This window comes from Hyaena hyaena, unplaced genomic scaffold, assembly GCF_003009895.1.
Source record: "Hyaena hyaena isolate Hyena2069 unplaced genomic scaffold, ASM300989v1 scaffold_4, whole genome shotgun sequence".
In the NCBI taxonomy this organism is placed as follows: Eukaryota; Metazoa; Chordata; class Mammalia; order Carnivora; family Hyaenidae; genus Hyaena; species Hyaena hyaena.
The window spans coordinates 2,787,565-2,811,248 of record NW_024080636.1 but is presented as its reverse complement, the minus strand read 5'-3'; the positions used below and the strand labels follow the sequence as shown (position 1 = coordinate 2,811,248).

Here is a 23,684-nt window from a genome sequence, read left to right as displayed (position 1 = left end):
GAGCAGCTGCCCACCTGGCCTTCACACAGAACTTCCTCGGCCAGATGGAAGGGGCGGGAAGAGGGAATAGGCTCTCCCCAAGGCCAAGATGCTGGGTCCATTCCAGGCCTGGGCTTGAGACCCTCCCCCGGCCAAAGGGTGCAGAGGGCACCAGGCGGGTGGCCACAGTCACGGCCAGCTGGCCAGTCAGCTCCCTTCGCACATCCCAGGTTCACAGAGCCTGTGCACTTGGACCTGGCACCCTTCTGGCATGTAGAGATGGGAGAAGCATAGCAGGCCCTCTCTGGGGGCCGGGGGGGTGCTCTGGATGCCCCGAGGTCCGATGAATCCCAGGAGCTCTGGGGTTGGATAGTTCTGAGTGCTCCATGCCCAGCATGGAGCCCAGTGCGGGGCTTGAACTCACGAAGCTGAGAGTAAGACCTGAGCTCAGATCAAGAGTTGGGCGCTTCACCGACTGAGCCACCCGGGCGTCCCCGGAGTCAGACGCTCTGAGTGGCAGTCTTCCCTGGCCACTTCCTGTCTGTGTGACCGTGGACAAGTCACTTCGTTTCTGAGAGCTGCAGTTTTAAAAGGCAGTGCCCTGGGGGTGGTCACCTCCACCTGCGCACTTGGTTTGGGGATTAAGAGACTGCAAGAGCAGCACCTACACACGGCAGGTGTGCAATGAGTGGCAGCCGTGCTTATGAGGGAGCTGGCTGTCCCAGCAACCCAGAGGCGCAACGAGAGGTGTCCTCCCCGGGGTACCCCTGTGAACTCTCACAGGACAGTTGAAAGGGCCTTCAAGGAGGAGGTGGCATTTAGAGGCCCTGAAGAATGAGTCAGAATTTGCAGGGGTGGGGGGGCCACGAGAGGAAGAGCAAGTGCAGAGCTCCCAGGGGTGAAGGGGTGGTCACTGCATGTGGTCGCAGCTCAGGGAGGGTTAGGGGGAGACAAGGCCCCGTTTCCTTCGGCAGTGGGAGTCAGTTCCAGAGTAAGGGAGGAACCTGACCTGACGATTGAGCGGCCAGCATTTTTATGCAAACATCTGGATCGCTGCAAACTTGACTTCCTGGAGGCACTGGTGGCTTAGGACGTGAGACCGTTCTCTAGGATCCTGGAGAGCAGGCAGTCCCATATCTAAATTTAAGGACTGGCTTGGGTCTACTCATTCGAAGTTTCAGGACTCCTGGGGTCCAGGACTGGCCCGAGGCCCCGCTGTGAGTCAAAGCTGACATAGCTGGGGAAGTAGAATGGACACCTGGCCCCTGACTTGGGTGAGAGTTCCTGGAGCAGGCTGTCCAGCCTGGGGCCCTGAGGTGACCGGAAGCTCCTGCAAGAGGCCAGGGTGGCTACTGCCTTCAACCCACCCCAAGTGGGATGGCAGGACAGCTAGAGCCAGGCTGTCTGAGGTCACTCTGCCTCAGCCCTTTACCAGCTGTGTGGCCTCAGGCAAGTCACCTGCCTTCTCTGAGCCGCATGTCTTAGGGTGATCACAGTTCTTTTCTTTAAATTTTCTTGTTAATGTTTATATGTTTTTGAGAGAAAGAGACAGAGAGCATGAGTGGGGGAGGAGCAGAGAGAGAAGGAGACACAGAATCCGACGCAGGCTCCAGGCTCTGAGCTGTCAGCACAGAGCCCGATGCGGGACTTGAACTCACGAACTGTGAGATCATGACCTGAGCTGAAGTCGGATGCTTAACCAACTGAGCCACCCAGGTGCCCCAGAGCGATCACAGTTCCTAAATCACAAGGCTCGAGTGAGGGTTGTGTAAGATAAATCTCCCAAAGCAGTCAGCCCAGAGCCTGGCTCCCAGGGGCACCCAGTAACCATTAGCTAAAAGAAAAGTCAACCCAGGAGAGTGAAGGCTCTGGCACCTCTTATCTATGGGCCACTCAACCCCTCTGAGCCTCAGTTCCCCTAGCTGTAAAATGGTTGATAATCATGCCTGGTGATAATAGTTAACATCTACGTACACTTACTGGGAGTTAGGCGGGTTGCTTTAATTGCATAACTATGTAGTAGCTTATTGAATAAGTCTCCCCAACTCTGCCCAACATGCAAGGGGAGTCTGGGGAGGGGGGTAAGGCACCCCGGAAGCCAAAAGCCTACAGGGAAGAGCGCAGCAGTTGGTGCTTTCTGGGTGAGGCTAAACTGGCACCCTTGAGGGCAAGACCAGAGGGGATCCGATGGCTGGTGTGTGAAGACCAGCAAAGGGCCCACTTACCACGGCGAACGAGCTGCCTGGGACCGGGTCCCCTCACATATGGCAGAGTTCCAACACACTGCAAGGCCTCAAGCAAATCACGGCCCCACCTTGGGCCTCAGTTTCCCCACCTGTATAATGGGGGCTTGGGCTCACTCATCTCTCAGGTCTCCATCTGCCATCAGGGGCTTTGATTCTCTTGTCTCTCTGACTGTTTTTGGAGGGTTTCCCTGTAGATTGTGACTTCAGCAGCAGCGGCAGCCCAGTGATTTTTCCAGAAAGGGCGCCATCTTCCCTTCTATTCTGCAGTCAGCCACAGTGCCTAGCCTTCCCATTGCTCCTCCTGCCCCCACCCACACAGCTCACCTGGCCTGGGGCAGGGGCTCAGAGCATCCAGCAGGGTACTGGCCCTGACACCACGCGACATGTGCCGTGGGGGGGAGGGCGGGGAATGCCCCGGGAGTGTGAGCGTTTGGGGTTGGGGAGCCACATCTGGCCCGCACCTGGCTGCCAGGGAACACCCAAGGGGTTCATTTGCACCCTCTCTTCAGTACAAGCTCTGGAGTCGGACTGACTGCTCACCCCTTGTTCCACTGTGTTCTTTGCTGGGTGCTGGGTGCTTGAGGGCACCTTACTACCCTGTGCCTGCTCGCCCACCGGACAAGCAGTTCCACCTCTGGGGGCACGCGAGGCCAGAGTGATGGAAACAGTCTTTAGGTGCAGGGTCATGGATGAAGCACCTGTGTGGACAGCCCTCCATGGCAGGCGATGTTATGATCCCATTCTACAGATGAAGACGCTGAGGCTCCAAGAGCTTAGGGAGCTTGCCCAAGGTTGCATTGTCTTTCCTGCTTCCCCTTTCTTTTTACATCACGCCTATGACCAGAAAGGAGCCAAGGCAGATTATGATGCAGGGAGCCCATACGAGGCAGGACAGGTCAAGGGAGCCCAGAGACCGCTAGGGGAGAGAGGCTGGAGAGACAAGAAGCCCGTGAGAGGACAGTTACCTGTCAGCTCGTCATTTCTTGCCCACGGGGATGGGACGAGTGGTCATCACAAATTCGGGGGGGGGGGTGCCTCCCCGTGGTCCCAGCCCTTGAGGAATGCATGTCCCCCTGCCCGGACGCTTCTGCTCACCTTCACTCAGGGCGTGGGGTTAAGGGCTTTGCGTGGGTTCAAGTTCTGGCTCTGTCACTCACTGGCTGTGGGATCGCAGGCTAATTATTGCTTTGAGCCTCAGTTTCCATACCTGTAAATGGAGATAATGGTCACAGTTTGTGAAGATGACCTGAGTTAATGCAGTAACTCGGCACGCTGCCCACCAGAGAGCTGTAGGAATGTTCTTTATCGTTATCCCCTCAGAGGAGCTCAGATTCCGTGCAAACGCTCAGTTTACTGAGCACCTGCTCTGTGCCACCGCCAAGCCCTCGGGAGCCAAGGAGTCCTCACACAGGCCCCTCCCGGGCTCTGGGCGAAGCTGCCGGCCTCGGGGCCTGGGGCTGAGTGTGTAGATCTAACGTGTAGCGGGAGCAGCCTGTGAGAATTGGTGTGTTGGCTCCCACTGCTGGTGTGACAGACATCCTGATGAAATATGTCATTTTAAAACATTTTTAAAAGAAATTTCTGGAGAGCTTTTCTTAACTCCACCAGCCATAAGCAGCCTGATTGTTGTCAGGTTCCAGACCTGGCTTTGGCACAATTGGCCAGGGCCCCTTCCTTTCCTGGGCCTCAGTTTCCTCATCTGTAAAAGGGGGCAATAACCATACACCCTCCCCCCCACCCCCCGAGCAGGTTGACCCCCACATGAGCCTGCTCGTGTGAAATGTAGCCTGTGAGCTCAAAAGCACCTTAGCGGCTGTCGAGATCTTTCGGTTGTGTTTCTGGTCAGTCATGAGATGGTCACGGCCAGGTGCCTGTGCTGTGTCATGCTGGGTGCTGGCTGACCTCAGTGGGATGCCGGCTCTGCTCTCAGTGGCCTCCGGAGTAATGGCCTCACTAAACCCCTTGAATTTTGTGATTTCCAGAGAACGTGGAAGGCCCCTCAGGCAGCCTGGCCCCTTCCAGGGGAAATGCTGGTAAGTGCCTTGTTCTGTCTGTTGTAGCAGTTGCATGTGCTGGGGATGAGTGCGGGGTAGCCCACCCTCGAGAGCACGGTCCGGGAGGAAGGATTTGAAAACTCCACACCCACCTGACCGGATGCCCTGAGTTTCAGGGATGGCCGGACTCAAAGCGTGCGTTTTTCAGAAGATGCCCGGCCACAGGGCATCCGGCAGGATCATTATAAATGAATATTGACTGTTTCCTCTGTTCGGAGTCTTTCAGCGGCTTCCCCTTTTGCCTTGGGATGGAGTCCCCATGCCTCTCGTGGCCTGAGCTGTCTTATTCCAGGGACACCTCCAGCTTGCTCATTTCACTTAAATTGCATTGGCCTCTTTTCCCCTTCCTGAAAAGCCACTTGCTCCCTCCTGCCTCAGGACCTTCGCCCATGCTGTGCCCGCTGCCTGGAGCCCCCCTCCAACCCCACCCCATGGCTCCTTCCTACCTTTCCGGTCTCACCTCAAATGTCTTGGGTCCCAAATGCCCAGGGTCCCATTATACACCCTGTGTGCACCTGTCGTGCATTCTTACTAATGTGTACCTCACCTTTACCAAGCGATCGTTTATGTGTTGACTCTTTCTCTCTGACGGCCCCGTGGTGGGACTCTAAGCTTCATGACAACAAGGGCCCTTGGACTCGGTGCCTGGCATATGGTAAGGGCTCGGTGAAGGTTTGTGGGAGTGAATTTCTGATGAGTAGTGAGGTAAGCCTTCCTGGAGGTGGTGGCCCTTGAGTGAGTCTTGAAAGAGGTTATAATTTCAGTCTCTAGGCAAGATGGAAGGGCTTCCTGCTTTGAGGAGCAGACAGGCACGCGGCAGGAATATGACTCGCTTGGTTTGGCAAACAGGCAGAACGGGACATGTGATAGAGAAGTCGGAGAAGTGAGCTGGGATCAACAAGGCTCTGCATTTGAGGCGAATGAGACTCGACTTGCATTCTGAAGCCACTTGGGACCCTTTGAAAACTTTTTGAGCCGGGGCAGGAGAGTTGAAGCTGGCTTTGGCTCACTGTAAATGAGTGAGTCTGCTACAGGGAAGGGGCCGGGAGAGGGGGGTGCCCGGCACAGAGGCTGCAGTCAAAAGGACCGGTTGGGAATTGGGAGAAACCATCGACTGCCGTTTTCCATTTCTTTGGAATCACACACGTGCCTTGTCACTTGATCTCGAGAGCCAGCAGGGAGTGCAGGGCAGAGACAACGAGCCTCACACGACATCACTGCTTCTAGAAGACGGTCCTCTTGCTTACAGGGCAGCCGTTCCCAAGTCACTGGAGGGAGAGATGGAGTCAGGGCAGGGTAGGGGTGCGTCGATGTCCACATTTTCTCAGCTTCCCCTACCCTGAAGGCAGCACCTAGCTCTGCCTCCCTACACCTGTGTCCTGGTGCCTTCCCAGGGATCGTGACACTGAAGGGGATGGCCTATGTCAGAAGATGAACAGAGGCATTTCTGTCAAAGCCCAGCAAACAAGATGGCACCTCCTTGCCACGGGGGCCCAGTCCACGTGGTCAGAAGAGCCAGTATTCTCAAGTCCCAGGTCTACCGCTTAGAGGCTGTGTGCCTTTGGGCGTCTTGTTAGCAACCTGGGGCTTCAGTGTCTTCAGCTGTGAAGTGGGGGCTGTTGGGGCGAGGCGAAGGTTAATCGTGAGGACACACATAGAGCCCCAAGCACAGCGAATACTGGGGACTCAGGAAGTCGTGGCCGTAGCATGGCTGCACTTTTCTCTGCAGTTTGAATTCTTTGCAGCAAGCTTGGGTTTCGGGCTTAAAATGAAGAGCATGTCAACAAAACAGGATGGAACAAAGTCCTTTCCCAGCATGCCTCAGCATGTGGCACTGCCTTCCCGTGGAGCCCAGCAGTGATGAGGCTAAAAGTCTTGAGCTTTTCAAGCAGAAATAATCCCAATGGAAAGGAACCTCCCTGTTGTTACCATGTGATAGAGCGATTGCAGGGGCTCTGGGGCCCGACATGCAGGTGTCGATTCCAGCCCTGCCCCCTCCTAGCTGCTGTGTGCCTCAGTTTCCTCATCTGCAAAACAAGGCAACAGAATCCACATTGTAGGGCTGTTGGAAGGATTAAGCTGTGTCTCCTCCCGTGTTTTCTCTCTGCTCACCTGTGGGAAGGGGGAGTTGCCGCACCGTGGCTGCTGCTTGGGCAGGCTGCGATCTTCTGGGTGCGGGGTCTGAGAGCCCGTTGGCTGTCCCAGACTCCGGGGCCTTAGCACGTCACTGTGGGGGAAAGACTGATGCTGACCCTGTAGACCCCGTCCTGCCTCTTTCCCTATCCACCTGCAGACTTTGGGATTCACCAACAGTCTGCATCCGCCCGCTGTTTAGCAAATGCTGGGAAGCTTGGTGGTTAAGAGTGGCAGCCTCCAAAGACCTGGGTTCAAATCCCAGCTCAGCCTCTTCCAGGCTCTGTGACTTGGGACACTTGAATCTCTCTGTCCCTCTCTGTAATGGTGGTGGTGAGGACAGGACCACCCTCATCGGGTTATTGCAAACCCACAGTGCCCGTTCCCAGCAAGCTGGGGTCCCTCTGGGCTGTGTTGTGATTATTAATGTTATCATTTTTATGGATGTGGTACCCTGCCCTGCATCGGGTGTCTCTGCGCTGCAGATGCTCACAGTCCTGTGGGAGGGACGGATACAGTCACAAGCGGCCCCATGTGACCAGTGGGAGCTGAGGAGGGAGCCCCAGCTTTCACCCTGGAGGGTTGGGGTGGAGGGTGGGATTGAGGGGTGAACCTCCTAAGCAAAGGTCATCGTGAGACCCTGTGAAACCAATTCATGCCAAGGCCCTGTAGGAATCCACCCTCCCCCACCTCTGCACCCTCATCTCTTCCTCCTCCATGCCTGCACTGGGCACAGCCCTCCTGGAACGGCCGGTGGCTACACACACACTGATGTGTGCTGGTATGCCCTGGCCCGCTGCTTGGAGCCTCCCCTGTCCCCTTAGCCTTAGAGCCTGTGCTGCCCTTGCCCCAGAAGGACTTATTCTGAGCCCCTCCCTCCCTCGGGACTTGCAGCCTAGCACACAGCTAAATGCTCTGCGTGGAATGAAGGCATGTCCACAAAGGGTCTGGCCACCCCTGCTGTTTGGTGCCTGGCTTGGGACAGGCCCTGCAGGATGGTGTGTGGGGGGGGGCAGCTTCTCACTCTGTTAACCGGAGGTTTCTGCACAGTGTCTCCTGGAGGCCTGTGAGCAGGCATTCCAGGCTTCCCACTTGGTGTGCTAGAGTTAGCAGGAGGGGCCTCGGGAGAGGAAGGAGAGCTGGGGACCGGTGAAGGATAAAGGTGAGGGCTGTACATGTGCGCCTGAGAGCCAGAGAGGGAGGGAAAGGCCATCCGCCTGCCGCTGAAGGCACTGACACCCGGCTCACTTCGCACAAGTCACTGATCTGCCGAGCAGGCCAGTCTCCTCAATCAATCCGTGCTGACAGATGGTAGCGGCATCAGTGACCTAGAGGCAGAAGGCTCCATTTGTAATCCCGGAGTGGCCCGGGCGCCTGGAGGAGGGCAGAGGAGTTTGTAATAAAGGGAGGGACACAGGGCTTCCAAAAGCCATCTCTGCGTGCTGGAGGAGGAGGGAAAGGATTAATTTTGCTTCTGGAATTGAAACCACTGATTCAGTTCAATAAGTATTTTTTGAGTAGACTAGGAGGCGAAAAAAAAAAAACCCAACAACGACAACCTGATTTACTGTCCTTTCCTTAAAGTGGTAGGAAAAACAGGATTCTTGCAGATGAGAGAACATCTATGGGAGATGAACAGGAGAGAACAATAGAGGTGCTCTAACGTGATCAAAGAGGAGCTCTCAGTTACTGAGCTCGGGCTCCTGTGGGATCTTGGACAGTCGCTTGCCCTTTCTGAGCCTCAGTCTGCTCATGTGTCATATTGTGGCCATATCATAGAACTGGAGTTAATATGTAACTGGTATTGTACTGACTTCTTTGCTTTTTTTTAGTTTATTTATTTTGAGAGAGAGAGAGAGACAGGGAGAGTGGGGGAGGGGCAGAGAGAATGGGAGACAGAATCCTAAGCAGGCTCTGCTCTGTCAGAGCCCGATGCGGGGCTCGAATCCAAGAAACTGTTGAGATTGTGACCTGAGCCAAAACCAGGAGTTGGGACGCTTAATCCACTGAGCCACCCAGGTGCCCTGTACTGGCTTCTTTATGCAGATCTCTTTAGGTTCCCATGATACCTTCTAAGGGAGGTCATATTATCCCCATTTGACACCTGAGGAAACCAGAGCTCAGAGAGGTGAAGTGATTTGTCCCAGGCCACGCAGCGCAAGAGTAATAACCCTTATGTGTCTGTGGTCCATAATGCCCACACGTTCTTTTCCCAAATGGTTCCAAAAGGAAAAGGGGTGAAGAGGTCCAGGCTGGCCTGGCCCTGGGACTGGGGAAGTTTCCAGGTGGAGGTTGGCTGGGCTATGTTCTGGCAGGGTCCAAGGGGGTGTGTGTGGAGGAGGCTAGAGAGTCAATCCCAGGACGGGACTCGAGGCAGGAGCAAACAAGAGCCTGGACTCAGGGCCCCTATCTGCATTCTCTCCTTTCTGAATGAGGCTCTCTGCACAGTGTATCACCATCCGTTTCACGTTTTAGTCCCCGGGTCTGGGACCTGAGTGAGCTGAGGAAGAGGGGAAACGAAGGAAAGAGTGATGGGGCAGGAGACTAAGGAAAACGGCTTCCCTTCATGAGTTCGCTCAAGAAACTGCCCCAACACTCAGTGTTTAGAACGCTCCCCTGCGTCCTTCCTTGTCCAGAAACAATGCATCTGTGCTGGGATTCCCCCCACCCCCATCCTTTCCCTCTGCAGCCCTGACCCAGGCAGAAGCCAGCACTGGTCTTTTAAATAAGTCTTCGTGCCAAAGATCTTGAAAATGAAACTCCCAGAACAATGGAACAGCCAGAGGGCAGGGCCTAGCAGCCTCTTCAGCTCTGCCCCGGAAGAGCCCGGCGCCCAGCTCGGCGTGCAAGAGGTGTCGGGGAATCAAGTCTCCAAGAATAGCCTTGACCCACATCTGAGCCAGCCCCCACTTTGTGATATTGGACAGAAGCCAGGAGAAATCACTGCCTTCCCCGACCACATCCTCCTGGGGTGCCAGAAACAACTGAGGCCCTGCCTCACATCGCTTCACCAGGGGGGTCCGGGGGTGGGGAGGGCAGGTGTTGCCGCGCAGCCGGGACCCCCCTGGGGTGGCCCGAGGCAAGGCCAAACGGTTTACACTTCTGGCTAGGTGAGGGTAGAGGTGAAAGGGTAGAGCCAGGTCCAGGGCAGCTCTGTACCTCAAATACACTGGAATCTGGGTCCCAGGCCACACCTGGTTCCTATCAACCTCCACCTGCTGCCCAAAGCACTCTTTCAATTCCAGAGTACTTTCAAGGTGGGTTGCTTCAGGAAAGGAAGCCGCGTACTCCCCTAACATCTAGGGCAGATGGGGGCCTAATTTAGAATCGGCAATTTTAGCCGGCGTTAGGGACATCTAGTTCAAACTCTCCTCCTTCTGATTATACCAACGGGAAACTGAGGCCCAGAGTGGGGAGAGAATTTGGCCAGGGCTCTGGGTGAGTCAGAAGTAGGGTCACAAACACTCCAAACACATCTTCCCTCCCCCCCACCGGCCTTCTCCCTTTTGATAGCAGTGGGTCCCAGGGAACAAACATCTCAGTGGTGGTTCTACAACTGAGATTTTCTTTAAAAAAAAAAAAAAAAAAAAAAAGCCAAGCCGTTCCTTTGCTCCATAAAACATACGTGAGCTTTGCAAAGGAAGGCTGGGAACGGCCTGAGGCCTTGGCACCGCAAATCCTCCACCTTATCTCCAAATTAATTCTGGACCCTGGGTCCAACCAGCCAGGCGTTGCAGCGTTTTAATGCCGCCGCAGGCGAAGGGAACTGGCACTCGGTGAGTATGTATTTTACCTGCGAGGTTGGTGGGCCTCCCGGGTCCTCGCTTTTATTGCGGAGGAAACTGAGGAAGTTAGCTGTTAAATAGAGAGCCCAAGTCATTCATCCAAGGGCACGCGGCGCTAAGGGGCGGAGGAGGGAAGGGAACCAGGCCTGCCGGGCCCGAGGGCGCTTGGCGGTGGGGAGCTGCCCCCATGCCCGGCCCCACTACGCAGGTTACTCGGAGGAGGCCAGGCCCTTGCCCGCGGGCTCCCTCGGATGCCCGAGGCGCGATTCTGGCGTTGGAGGCTCTAGGGAACTCCAGAAATCCCAGGGAGAGATTCCGGGCCACCAACTCCCCATAAAGTTGGCTCGCGGCCACTCCCAGGACGGCCCGGAGCTGCCGGCCAAGATGGCACTGTGCGAGCGTCGAGCCGCACGCGAGGCGCCGGGCAGCTGCCTCGGGGAACCCCGCGCGACCCCCGGCCGCCGCGCGGGGCGGGGGCGGGGGGGATGGTCTCCGGGGCCCCGGCCCGGCGCGCGCGCGCAGGCCTTGGGGCCGCCGCACGCGGGTGGGCACGCGCGCACCCGCCGGCCCCGCCCCCTGCCGCCCCGCCCCCGCCGCGCGCACCGCCCCGCCGCGCACCCTCCCGCCCGCCCGCGCGCCGCGGCCCGGAGCCTCCCCATTGGCCGCGCGCCGTCACCTGACGCTCTGTTATTTCCTGTGTGTTGGGAGAATGGAGAGAAAAAACCCGGAGCCGAGCCGCTTTCGGCCCCTGCGAGGCGGCCGCGGCCTCCGCCGGGGGAGCCCGCCCTGAGGCACGCCTGACCGGGGAGCGAGCGCGCGGGCCGGAGCGAGGCTCGAGGGGCCACGGCCCCGGCCCGCCCCGCCGCCGGCCCGGGCGCCCGAGCTGGAGGCGGCGGAGGCTCCCCCACCCCCACCTCGCGCAGCGCCGCCCGCCGCCGCTGCCGCCGCTCCCTCCCCTCCCGCCCCCGGCCGAGGCCGAGGGACCGGGCGGGGGGCTCCTGCAGGTAACCGCCGCCCGGGCCTGAGGGGGAGGGGCAGGGGGCAGGGCTGAGGGGCTGGGGCCAGGCGGGGGAGTCCGGTCTTTGGGGCTGGGGGCAGAGGTCCCAGTCCGGCCGACCTGGGAGTGCTGAACCCCCTGGACTCCGAGGCCAGGGCGCCGGGTGCCGAGGGGCATGTCCCTGCCTGGCCCGACCCGGGAGCGTAGAGAGGAGCGGCCTGGCCTGGCCTTGGGGGTGCGGAGGGGAAGGGGCCCGGTCTGGCATCTGGGCGCTGAGGGGTCTCGGTCCGGCCTGGGAGTCCGGCAGGGCTTGGGCACCAGTGCCAGCCCGAGGGTGTCGCGGGAAGGTACCTGCTCTTTACGGCGCCAGGCATGAGCGGGCGGCGCCCCGGGGTCCGCGGGGTCAGCGCCGCCCGCCCCAAGACCCCTTGCAGCCCCCGGCGTCCCGCGGCGCTCGCCTCTTGGTGGCGGCTGGGGGCGAGGCCGGCGGGCGAGGGCTGGGCTTGGGGCGGGAGCGGCTCCGGGAGTCGGAGCGCGCCCTGCCGCGGGAGGGACGGGGGCCCGTTTATTGCCATGTGAACACCTGAAGCCATGTGGACGCGGCAGCTTCTCGCCTGCTGGGGGCGGAGGACAGGTACCGGCTGGCGGGGCGCAAGGTCCTGGCGCGGGGGGGAGGGGAGGCGGGCGGGGAGCGGAGCGCGGGGCACACTTCCTGCGTGGGGTTTTCTCCGCCTCCCCCGCGGCGGGGAGCGGGGCCGGTGTTTGATCCGGTAGTCCCGGGTGCGAGCGGGCGCGGGTTTGGGGGCCGGAGGCTGAAGCTCCTCGTCTCTTTTGGGGCGGGAGAGTGGTGGTTGAAGGAGAGTGGTCCGTCCGGCCCAGCTCGCTCCGGCGGCGGCAGGAGGTGGAACGTCCCCCCTGCGCGGGGATGGGAGTGGAATTTAGTGTGCGAGGGGGTGGGGGGGTGGGGAGGGGTGCCGAGGAGCGGTCGCTCTCCTGGGCCTGTGGGTGGGGATTATTGTCTGTTTTCGTGGTTGTGGATGCTAGCGCTGTCTGCCTGTCTGTAAGCGTCCCTTGAGTTTGCCCTTAGGGGACAGATCAACGTTGGGACTTTTTTTTCCTTTTTTTCTCCCGGTTCCTCTTTGCTTCCCCCCCCCACCCCCCCCAAGATTAGATGACTCTGGTAACTGCTATAAAATGGATGGAATTTTCAAGCTATTATCTAGCAGGCAGATCTTTGAATGATAATTGGACCCTTATGTTAACAGCCTCGGTGAAGAGTTTTATAAAACATCTTACATAGGGTGGCAGCGGAACGTCTTACATGGTGGAATAGGAAGCCGCTCTGAAGCCCAGCTTGGGAGACCAGGAATCGCTTTCCAGCCAGCTCTGCTCGCAAATAAACTGTAACCCTGGCCGAGTTACCTACCCTCTCAAGCCTCCAATTTCCTCATCTGTTAAAATGAGGACTCCCAGGTCGAACACTACGGAGGTTCTGAGTAGGGTTTTGTTGTTGTTCTTGGGTTTTGGGGTTTTTTGTTTTGTTTTGGGTTTTTTTTTGTTTTTTGGTTTGTTCTTGGTTTCCTATCTTGTGCTTTTGTTTAAGTCATAGGCAGCCTTCTTAAGAAATGCAAGGTGTTTTTTAACCTGGCCTTTAAGATCCTGTCCCACTTTTTGGTTTCCAGCCTCTTCCTTCTCCAACAGAGCATAAAACTTGGCTACAGGGATAGTTTTTTCTCAAATCTCAGATACTGTTCCATGCTTCTCAGAAAGTGTATCGTATTATAGCCTATGCTGAAGATGCCTTGTATTTTTTTTTTTTTTTTTTTGTCTTTCTGCAAAGAGAAGTATTCAGGAGAAAGATTTCAGAGAATGTTTGGCTACTTGGAAGTGTAGAGAATGCAAGTGTGTTGAGGGCTGTGTAATATGGTTGGGTCCAAGGAGTTCCAAGATCTTTTTATGCAGGGGATTGTGGAGGGACCTTACTTAAAATTCTTTGATGGGATGTTTGGCATTTGGCTAATTTTTGAAATTTCCAACCTCAGTATCCTCAGAGTGGGGATAAAGTGAAATTCCATCATATCTCCTGTGAAATGGTATGCTGGTGGAATTAACTGTCACCTCAGGGTGCACTAATTATCTGCATCCCCAATTTATTCCTTAATGGTAGCTGGATGCTTCCTCTCAGATGCTGGAGAACCCCAATTAGTTTCACTGATTTTATGGTGTGTGAGAGCCTTAGGCCATGCTTTTGACTGCTTAGCCCTTCTAGAGCTTCCTCAGCCTTGGTCTTGTTGGTCTTAAATTTCTGGTACCTTGATGCGGAAAAGACATGTGCCTAATGTGGTGCAGTGTGTCCTCTATCACTTTTTTAATCACTCTGTACAGTTTCAAAAAGGGTCTTTTCCGCATTGGGAGGTGTGCTCCTAATGTTGACTTTGGAGATGGACTGATAGAATTTTTCTTGTATGTCAACATCAGGTCTGTCACAATAGGCAGACACTTTTATATGGCTTGACGCGCCTGGGTGGCTCCGTTGGTTAAGCGTCCAGCTTGGGCTCAGGTCATGATCTCACGGTTCGTGGGTTCAAGCCCCGCATCTGGCTCTATGCTGACAGCTAGCTTGGAGCCTGGAGCCTGCTTTGGATTCTGTGTCTCCCTTTCTCTCTGACCCTCCCCTGCTCACGCTGTCTCTCTTTCTCAGAAGTAAATAAAACATTAAAAAATTTTTAAAAAATAAATAAAATCCTGCCTACTTAAGTTATAAGTAGTTTTCATATTTACGTGTGTTTATTTCTGTATTATGACTTACATTTAATAAGGAAGAGATTAATATAAAACTCATATTCTGTAGAGGTAATTGTGTGAGAGAGAGAGAGAGAAAGAGAGAAGGTTTCCAAGGTAGTAAGATGTTAGGGGACATGGATTTTTAGGTTCCATAACCTTTTAATGGTATGCTTTTTTTTAACTTTATAAAATGGAATGGAATGTGGTTGAAATCGTATCTATTTAGACCAAGAAGTTAAAAGTTGGACTTCTGGTGAGTGTAGCTTGCTCTTCATATGGATAGGAAAGGATGCTAATATTTGTGTGGGGCTTTTTTGTTAGTTTTTAAATCTAGTGTGCTGGGTTCTGTCCAAGGTATTTTAACTTGTCTTATAAAAATCTGCCCAGCAGACCTGAGAGGTAAATGAGCTTTCTTTTTTCCTGAGAGTTCACGGCTAGTCAGGGTCAGAGAGTGGATGAGACTGTCCTCCCTTGGCTCCAAAGCCTTTGCTAGATCTGTTATAGCTCTTTGCCTGCTCAAGGCATAGATCTGCTGGTGGTGGTTTGGCCTTGGAATCCATACTTGTGCTTTGCCCCATTCTTTTTTTTTTTTTTTTTTAAACGTTTTATTTATTTTTTGAGAGAGTGTGCGAGAGTGAAAGCGGGGAAGGGGTTGGGGAATGGGGGGGGGGGGGGACAGAGGATCCGAAACGGGCTCCAGTGGTGACAGGCTGACGGCAACCAGCGCAGTGCGGGCCTCGAACCCACAAACGGCAAAACCATGACCTGAGCCAAAATCAGATGCTCAGTTGACTGAGTCATCCAGGCTCCCCAGTTTATTACTTTTTAAGTTATAATCTGGAAATCTGGGCTTGGGCAGCATAGCGGAAAGCATGATTTTTCAACCATGCCCCCAAATCAGACTCTGGTTTAGTGACCTCCTGGGAGTTTTGTAAACTTTCACTTTTCTTATACCTAGCCAGTTCTACCTAGTGTACCTGAGATGTAATGTAAAAGGTGTCTCTTTCTGGGCACCTGGGTGGCTCAGTCAGTTGAGCATCCGACATCAGCTCAGTTCATGATCTCATGGTTTGTGAGTTCGAGCCCTGCATCGGGCCGGCTGCTGTCAGCTCAGAGCCTGCTTCAGATGTTCTGTCCCCTCTCTTTTTCTGTACCTTCCCCTCTCACGCTTTCTTTCTCAAACATTTTTTTTAAAAGTCTCTCTTTCAGTCCCAATGCCCCCATTCTATCCTAATTTGAAAACTTCTTGTATCAGCTTAAAGAATGATATCACAGGTAAGGGGCTGTCTCTCTTCCTGTCTGTGCTACTGCACAGGAATCCTAGTATGTGGTGACTACTCGGTTAGACCAGATGGGACTCCAAAGATACAGTTACAAAAGAAGGTCTCCTGTGTACCATACCTCGCTTCCTCATGGGTGCTTGTATTCATGGCACCTTAGTGCTCAATAGATCTGTCTGGGGTTTCTGACTCTGCTGCCATCATTTTCTTTTTATGCAGGTAAAAGTAACAAACTAAAGCAAAACAGTAAAACCCTATTTTTGTTGGAGTATAACTTTACATCAGAGTTACACATTTGAAATAGAAGAAGTCAAGGCTTTTATAGAGCATAATTTGGTTACATTGTACTTAGACTGGATGGCTTTTTTATTATTAGTTAGGCTGCTTAACGTCCTCTTACTGCCTGTGATGCCTGCAGTATGGGTGAAAAGGTTCTCATGGTGACAAACACAATCAGGACTTTCTGCGTTAGAACTGTGTTTGTTTTGTAGGTAATGCGCGAAACCCAGCAGGAAGATAAGCTAAAAAGTGACTTATTGGTGTATCTGTGGCTTGTTATCTGATGCTTCATTGTGGGGAAGTTAAGAAAGAGAAAACATTAGCTATAGGGGAAAATACCCTTATTGTAGTATGCACAGGAAAGCTGCCCTGTAGGAAGGATGAAGTTCATTGGGAAACTTGAATGCCAGCCTGATTGGAAGGAAGGTGGTTTCCGTGTTGGAACATCACATCCCTGAAGGTGGACTGAGGCCCTCTGTGTATGTTCTAGTTTTCATTAACAGGTATTTATCGACCCTTTTCTAAGCATGGGAGATGCAGCGGTGGGCAGGATAGAAAAAGGAAGCTGCTCTAGAGATGGGCCGTAAACATGGAGTAAGTAAGAATGTCCGGAGGTGATAGCTGCGAAGAGAATAAAATTATGGTAGTGAGTCAGGATATCCTCGTGAGGGTGGAAGATATTCCCTCTTCTGAAGCCTTTTTTTGCTAGCAGGGCAGTCAAACTTGATCTGTGGGATGGACGAAAATGGCATTAAACAAAGTAAATAATTTGCTTTAGCCCTGAGCATCTTGAGAAGTTAATCCAAAGAATAGAAGTGGGTTGGTGGACGTCTTTCCTCTGTTTATATCTTCATGCTTTGTGAATGGGGACCTGGCTCAAAAGAGCTTAAGATGGATCATTACTGGTACCCTGTAAAGGGTAAGAAAGAAAGAAATGATCACCCCTTGTAAAGGATAGTTGTTCTGATTTAAAGGAAAGTAGAGGTGTGTTACAGTAATGAGGGCTAGGCATTATCAGAAACATCCTTTCTTTGTATTTGTGTTTCTTTGTTGGGAAATTGGATTGGGGGTGTTGTAATCATCATACTTTGTTAAAGCTTCAAATGAAGCCAGCAAATATTAGTGACATCTGTATGCAGGGCACTTTGCTAGGTATTGCATCAAATGGAGGATCCCAAGTGACTGAGCGGAACTTGGGTTGAGGTCTGTTGAGGGCCACAAAGATAGCTCAGAGCTGGGGGGTGCTGGCCGGGCCGGAAAGGGTGCAGTTTAGACAGGCTGTTAATTTAATCGTAGCCTGGAGGCTTCATCCTGCCAGCCTTTCCCAGCCAGCCTGCCGCATCCCACCCAGTACCTTCACTCAACCTTTCTATGCTCTCTAATTCCAGAATTCTATAGAGACCTGAAAGAAACCTAAGACATCAGCTAGCCTAGCTCTTTGGCTTTACAGCTCTGGAGAGATGCCGAGGAAGGTGGTGACTTGTCCAAATGCGTGCAGCTTTACACGGACAGAGTCAAGGCTGCGACCCTGTTCTTTGCCAGCTAAGCTAGTGTTCTTTCCACCACAGCCCGTGCTCTCACGAGAGGAGTGATAGCTAACAGTTGCTCCTGGGTGGGTAAAGAAAGGAAGCCTCTGTGCACTCTTGTACCCACGTAGGAAAAAACTCTGTGTAGTTCCCAGCTTAGGAAGTCAGGGCAAAGACAGTACATTAATCTCAAAAGCAGAGTATGGACTATAAATAATATTGTACCATTGTTACTTTTCACATAGATACATAGTATTGGTTTCTCAGGCTCCACTGAGAGACATAATCTCATCCTGATTATGTCTTGGTCTGGAATGGATGCCACGTTATGCATTAGTTGTGAAGTTAGCATATGGCCCTTTAGGTATAGGGGGAAATTTCTGAGATGTGGCTAAACTAAGTTCTAAAACTAAAAAGAGTTAAAAAGCCCTAGGAGTTCTGTTTTTTTCACCTTCAGACCCCAGCGGCGTGGAAGATTTTACTTCTACATTCAGAGGCACCCTCTTTGGGAGGCTGGAGATTATTCCGTGTACCAGACAAGAGTAGGGAGCCTTCCCTGGACATCTGCCTGACTTAGCGCTCTGGTGGGCCAGTTCCCTGGGGGCTTTTGTACCCCTCTGGCAGGAATGTGAGAGGGCGCTCCTGCTGTGAAGAGTCCACATGACGAGCACTTTATGGAGGCAGCAGAGCACGTGAAGGAGGGTGTATATCTTCACTGTGGCTCCATCACTTACTAGCAGTGACCTTGGGCATTTTGCCCTAGCCACAGTTTCCTCATCTGTAAAAGGGAAATACACTTTCCTTGGAGCTATTGGGAAAAGGAATTAAGATAGACAAAGTATGCAGCGGAGTGTACTCTCCGTAGGTGCCACTCAGTGAGCGGTAGCCGTCCAGCGCACCAGCATTCCACATCGTGCCGTGTCAAGGCAGTGGGCTAGCGCACGGCTGGCCCCTGCTGGGTGTATTCGGTGTAGACTACACTCACCTGTCTCAGACACCTGCCCAGTAGAGAAGGGCACATAAATGGGATATCAGAAGTGCTCTGATGAGGGAGTACCAGGTGCTCTACCAAGATGTGTAACCCTAACTCGAAAGGTCAGAAACAGTTTCTCAGAAGAGGACCGTTTATTTTCTCATCCACCCGCTTGTTTCTCAGCTGTTCTTCCCACCTCTGCAGCTCACTCCTTCCCTTTTGCTTGACCGTTGGTGTTCTCTGGACCCTCGTATTTTAGTGTGCCGTCTCCCCGGGTGCTCTCAGATATCCCCAGGCTTTGCTGATAATCCGTGAGCTGATAGGTGACTTCAGCCAGATCTCTCCTGGCTCCTCCAGTTCCTGCCTGACACCACTGCTTGTCTGCGTTACCAAAGTAACTTGAGCTTCATAGTCCAAAACTGAATGCATATTCCTTGAAAGCTCTTTGTCCTTCATCTGTCCCTTTCTCAGTAAGTGGCTTTACCAGCCACCCATCTTCCCAGGTTAGCGACCTCCCTTTCTCTTACCACCCTCTACATGTCATCCATTGCCAAGTCAGTGCTATTTCTGTACTGTGACCCAAGTCTGTCCACGCTGCTGCCACTGCCCTCTGAGCCGCCGTCATCTCCTACCTGGCACACTGATTGCCTCTCTGCGTGGCCTCTCCATTTCTGGTCCTGTCTGTCTCTCCTCTACTTTGCCCGGAATGACCAAGAGTTGCCTGTCTCTCCTCCACTTCCTGGTTTCTCCTAGTGCTTGGAAGACGGTCTCTGCTCCTTCACATTTCTCACAAGGCCCTCTGTGCCCTGGGCCCAGCCTGCCTCCCCGACCGCCCCTCCTGCTGCCTTTGCTTGCTGTCTGCCAGCCACATTCACTTCTCTCAAGTCTTCTGAAGGCTCCCATCTCTTTCCCACCTGAGCGACTTCTTTATATGCCACTTTCTCTGTCTCAGATACTCTGGCCAGGCCAGCCTTTTCTCATCCGTCAGGATGTTTGTTGAATGAGTAAATAGCGTGAGACAGGCAGCAAAGGGGACGATGGGATAAGGAGGAAAAGCGTCCTTAGAGTCCATTTGCAAAGGTCTAGCAAAGAGATACAGAAATGTGTTTGAAGAGCTGAAAGACTGAGTTTGGTTGTGGCCTAGAACTCCACCTACTCAAGCAGAACACTAGGAGTCAGGCGGCCAGAAAGCACATCTAATGCTGATGAGAGTATAAATGATGCCACCATTTTGGAAAACTCTTTGGAAGTTTCTTCAGAAGCTGAATGTATGTCTACCTGGTGACCCAGCAGTTCCATTTCTCAGCCTTTATCCAAGAAAAATGAAACTCTGTGTTCACAAATATGAGACTTCTACGAGAATGTTCGCGTGAAGCAGCTTTATTCATGGTAGCCAGAAAGTGTAAGTAGTTTAGGTGTCCATCAGTGGGCGAATGGATAAACAGACTGATACATTCATGCAGTGGAAGACTGCTCAGCAATGAAAAAGAACAAATTACTGAGACAGGTAGTAAGGATGAGTCTCATGGGGTTTAATCCTGAGTGAAAAACCAGACACAAAAAAGTACCTAATGGATGATCCCATTTACAAGACCTTCTTGAATAGGCAAAAGGGGTCTGATACTAGAAATCAGATCAGTTATTGCTTCGTGAGTAGCACGAAGGGGGATTGACTGGGAGGGGCAGGAGAGAACTTTGTAGAGTGATGGGAAATATTCTGAGTCTTGATAGGCAATCATTGTATCTGATTGAGTCCATATACTGTATGTAATTTTACTGTCTGTAAAATTTACTGTTTGTTATACCTACAAACAACCTAGGAATTGTTCTAGATTCCTTCCCCCGCCCCCTTCTTTCAACATTTAATCTCCCAGTAAATTCTGTTCACTTTATGTCCAGAAAATATCCTGAATTTGTTTCCTCCCATCTCAAGCACTATCTCTTCTTGTCTGGACTGTATTTTAGCCTCCTGACTGCTGTTCCAACCCCCTGTTTTTGGCCTCCTGCCAAGCCATTTTTTCCACTTATCAGCTAAAGTGACCTTTAAAAATTCAAATTGGGTTATGTCAGTTGTCTTCCCACAATCCTCCAGTAGCTTTCCACTGCTTTCGTGGTGGCCAGCTAGGGCCTCTCTGGCCCCTGTCTCCCTCTGAGCCTCTCTGCTGTGGCCACCTCCTTACTCCTTAAATTCCAGCCTCATTGACTTCTCTGATCTTTGAACACCTGAAGTTCATGTCTGCCTTAGGATCTTTACACTTGGCTCCTCCATCTGCTGGGAGCACGCCACCTCCCAGAGCTGTGTGATACTTGTTTATTTGTCTTTCAGGTTCTGTTTAAACGTTTCCTTTTCTGGGAGGTTTCCTCTGACCATCTCTGTCTAAAGTTGTGTCCCATCACATCACCCAGCTTTATTTTATTCATAGCTTTGATCAAGTCCAATTATTTTGGCCTTTTGTTTATTTGCCTGTCTCCTCCCACTGGGATTAGGCTTGACTTGTTCACTACTGTTTTCTTTGCGTCTGCAGTGGTATTTTGGCCCACGTGGGCCAGAAGTGTTGACTAAGCGAAGGTGTCGGGGTGGTGGTATTGGGAGGAGACTGTTCAGGATGTTGACCTGTAAGGGAGAAGAAGGGGCCAAGGAAAGTGAAGACTTTGGCCTTGGAAGCTAGGTGATGGTGGCACCATTCATCAGTACAAAAAATGATGGAGGAAAGATTGGGTGAGGGTATAAAGTGATGAATTTCATTTTGGACTTAAGTTTGAGGAGGGCGTCAAGTGTCTGAGGCATGGATCTGACATTTAAGAGAAGGAACTGGTCTACAAACTAAGACTCGGAGGTTAGCACATGTGGTCCAGCCCAGGAATAGAGGAGATGGCTCTTGGGCGGACAAGGGTGTGAGTATGTAGGGGTAGAGAAGCTTTTTCCCTGCCCGAGTGGTAAGTCTCTCCCATCAGCAATGAGGACTTTATAGGGCTCAGCCCTTACATGGGAGGTTCTGTAGTTTTAGGAGCCCCCCCCCCATTGTCACTGCTAATAATGACAGGTGCTTAGAGAACAAAACTCTGAGGAATGTGAACATTTAAGGGAGCAGGGCACTGTTTCAAGAGCAGAGAGGATGCCTCTGGACAGGTTCAGAGGAAAACCCAAAGAGCATGGCATGAAAACAGAAAGTGTTTTAAGTCAGAGGTGGTAACCACGATCATCAAGTGTCAGTTGGGAGGGGAAAGGATGAGTGAAGCCAGCTTGTTGTGTGTTCATGAGAAAGTGAGGTAAAGAGGCAGAATAAGTTTGGGGTCAAATCTTCCTAAAATTTGGCTTTTAAAGGAAAGTGAAAAATAGCTGCAGGGGGAATCGGAGGCCAAGAGAAGACATTCTCTAACACACATGAGAACCTTGAGTGAATGTAAATGGAGGTGGGAATGAGCGTCGCAGGACGGTGTTGAAGGTGCAGGAGGGCTTGCTGGACTGGGGACCTTCCCAGAGAACTCAGAGCCCACTGTGATCCTGGGGCATTGTTTCCATGGTAAGAACAGCCCCTCCCGGAATAGAGCAGAGGTGTGTGGGCAGGAAACTGATGGGCAGGAAGGCTGGAAGGTAATGAGCACTTTTCTGTGTGATCTTTGAAAGTCCTGCAGAGGGACAGGAGTGAGGTGGGGAGTTGGAAGCTTAAAGGACTCAGGAAAGATTTGAGGAAACTGCTGTGGCAGGCAGATAGAGCTAACAAAGGAAACAGGAATTACAGGGGGCAGTAGAAAGTAGTTAAGATGAGCTTTCTACCTCCTGGGATTTTAGAGAAACTGATCAGACCTCTCCAATTCTTTGTCTAGTTTTACATTCCAGTGACTTGGACTCAGCTTTTCCTGCCTTGTGTCTGGCAATCCCACTCCTTCCCCATATGCCTCTGCCATTCCCATTCATTAGACCAGTAACTTGTAATTTATTCCAGACCTCTTATGTTTTATTTAGCCAGTACTCACGCAGCATTCACGGTTAGGTAGGTGGCAGTGTTCTAAGCGTTGTGTTGAAGTAGCAGGGTAAAGTGGGAGCACTCTGGCTCCCGTGGAGCTGGGCTAAGCCAGGTCTGCTGAGGTGGCTGGGGCCCAGGTGGCCTGGCCGGCTGGGGCCAAGAGTGAGACTCCCCTCTCCCCAGCTCAGTCTCAGCAACTCTCGTCCAGCATCTCTCTCTTAGCTTTGGGGTATCAGTACAAGAATTTTGCTGGAAAAACTGCAAAATGTTTTCGAACACCACTGTACCAGGCGGTAAGATCCTTGCAGTCAAGGCTGTGTTTTGTTTTATTTTATAGCCCCAGCATCTGGCATTTTGCCTGTGAGTGCATTGAGAGTGAATGTGCCGGCTTCGCCTCTGAGGCTCTGCTCTGGAACGCCCGTTTTCTTCCTCTGTCTTTATCCATATGTTCCAGTTATGTCTCTCTACTTACAGTTGATGCAGAATGTGTCTGTTTCACCACAAAATTGTGTATTCTTAGGTAGCCACCATGCCTTGTTAATCTTAATTTCTTTATATCTCTTTTGCAGAGTAGGTATTAAAGTACTGTTAAATTTGGATTTCTTGTAGAAAACTTGCAAAGTGTTCCTAAGAATAACTCAAATGGTTTAAGTATGGGGATGGGGTGCCTGGGTGGCTCAGTTTGTTGAGCGACTGACTCTTGATTTCATCTCCGGTCATGATCCGAGGGTCGTGAGATCAAGCCCCCCGTATCAGGCTCTGTGCTGAGTGAGGAGTCTGCTTAGGATTCTTTCTCTCTTTTTGCCTTTCTTCCCCCAGCATATGTGTGTGCGCTCTCTCTCCAATTATAAAGAAATTAGAAGTTAAAAAATAATGAGGAAAAAATCAGAGGAAATCTCATCCAAAGAACAGAGTTAGTTTAGCTTGGTCAAGTATTCTAAACAGTGAGTTAAAGAAGAATTTAGGATGTGTTAAAGAGTGATGGTCAACTGTTTCTCAACTTTGAGAAGGAAAATAAATAGTGAATGAGGTCAGATGGAGTATGAGTGTCTTAGGTGAACAGACCAGATAACTCCCTGCCTTGTGAGGAACCCTGGAAATTCCTCCTGGAGAGTTTTGGGACAGTGGAATAGACTTACTTGTGTCCAGTAATCCCTACTTGATGGCAGAGGTGTAGAGAACATGCCCTCAAGATTCCCGCCAAATGATTCCCATAAACTCAACGTACTCTGTGTGGGTGAACCTGTACAGGTATCTGCACATTAGTGAACAGACATAAGCACAAATGTACACGTTGCATTGACTTCAGTGCCTCTTATTTTGTTTTTTCTGGTAGATATATAAGTTTAAACATAATGGGAGTAGAATTTTCATCTTTTAGTTGAAGTCTTTGTGGGAGCAGATTTAAGTTCTCACGTACTGAGTAAGAGAAATTTGAGTTGGAATGAAGGACATTGCAGCCTGCAGCATTTGTTAAATGTTTTTTTCTTTAAAAAATTAACTTTTTTTTTTTTTTTTTTTACATTGGCTAACAAAGTGCTGAAAGTTGACTATCCCTAAAGATAAGGAACACAGACACAGGCCAAATGAAGCCTATAGAAATGAACCATCAGAGAAAATACAAGAAAAAGAAAATTTCTATTTCACTTCAGCCAAGTTGGCTAAATATATACCATGCTA

At 51.9% G+C, this 23,684-nt stretch overlaps 1 protein-coding gene across 3 annotated transcripts in view; it reads left to right on the top strand.

Annotated features, from left to right (window-relative positions):
* The first annotated feature begins 10,907 nt into the window (after positions 1-10,907).
* Positions 10,908-23,684, top strand: part of TCF20 (transcription factor 20) — a 101,661-nt gene continuing 88,884 nt past the window's right edge. For 2 of the 3 annotated variants that reach the window (XM_039234855.1, XM_039234862.1), the window contains exon 1: positions 11,123-11,201. The gene's annotated coding sequence lies outside the window, so the exon portion shown is untranslated. Of the gene's footprint in view, positions 11,202-23,684 lie in introns of all 3 variants that reach the window. The other variant, XM_039234865.1, reaches the window with a different exon arrangement.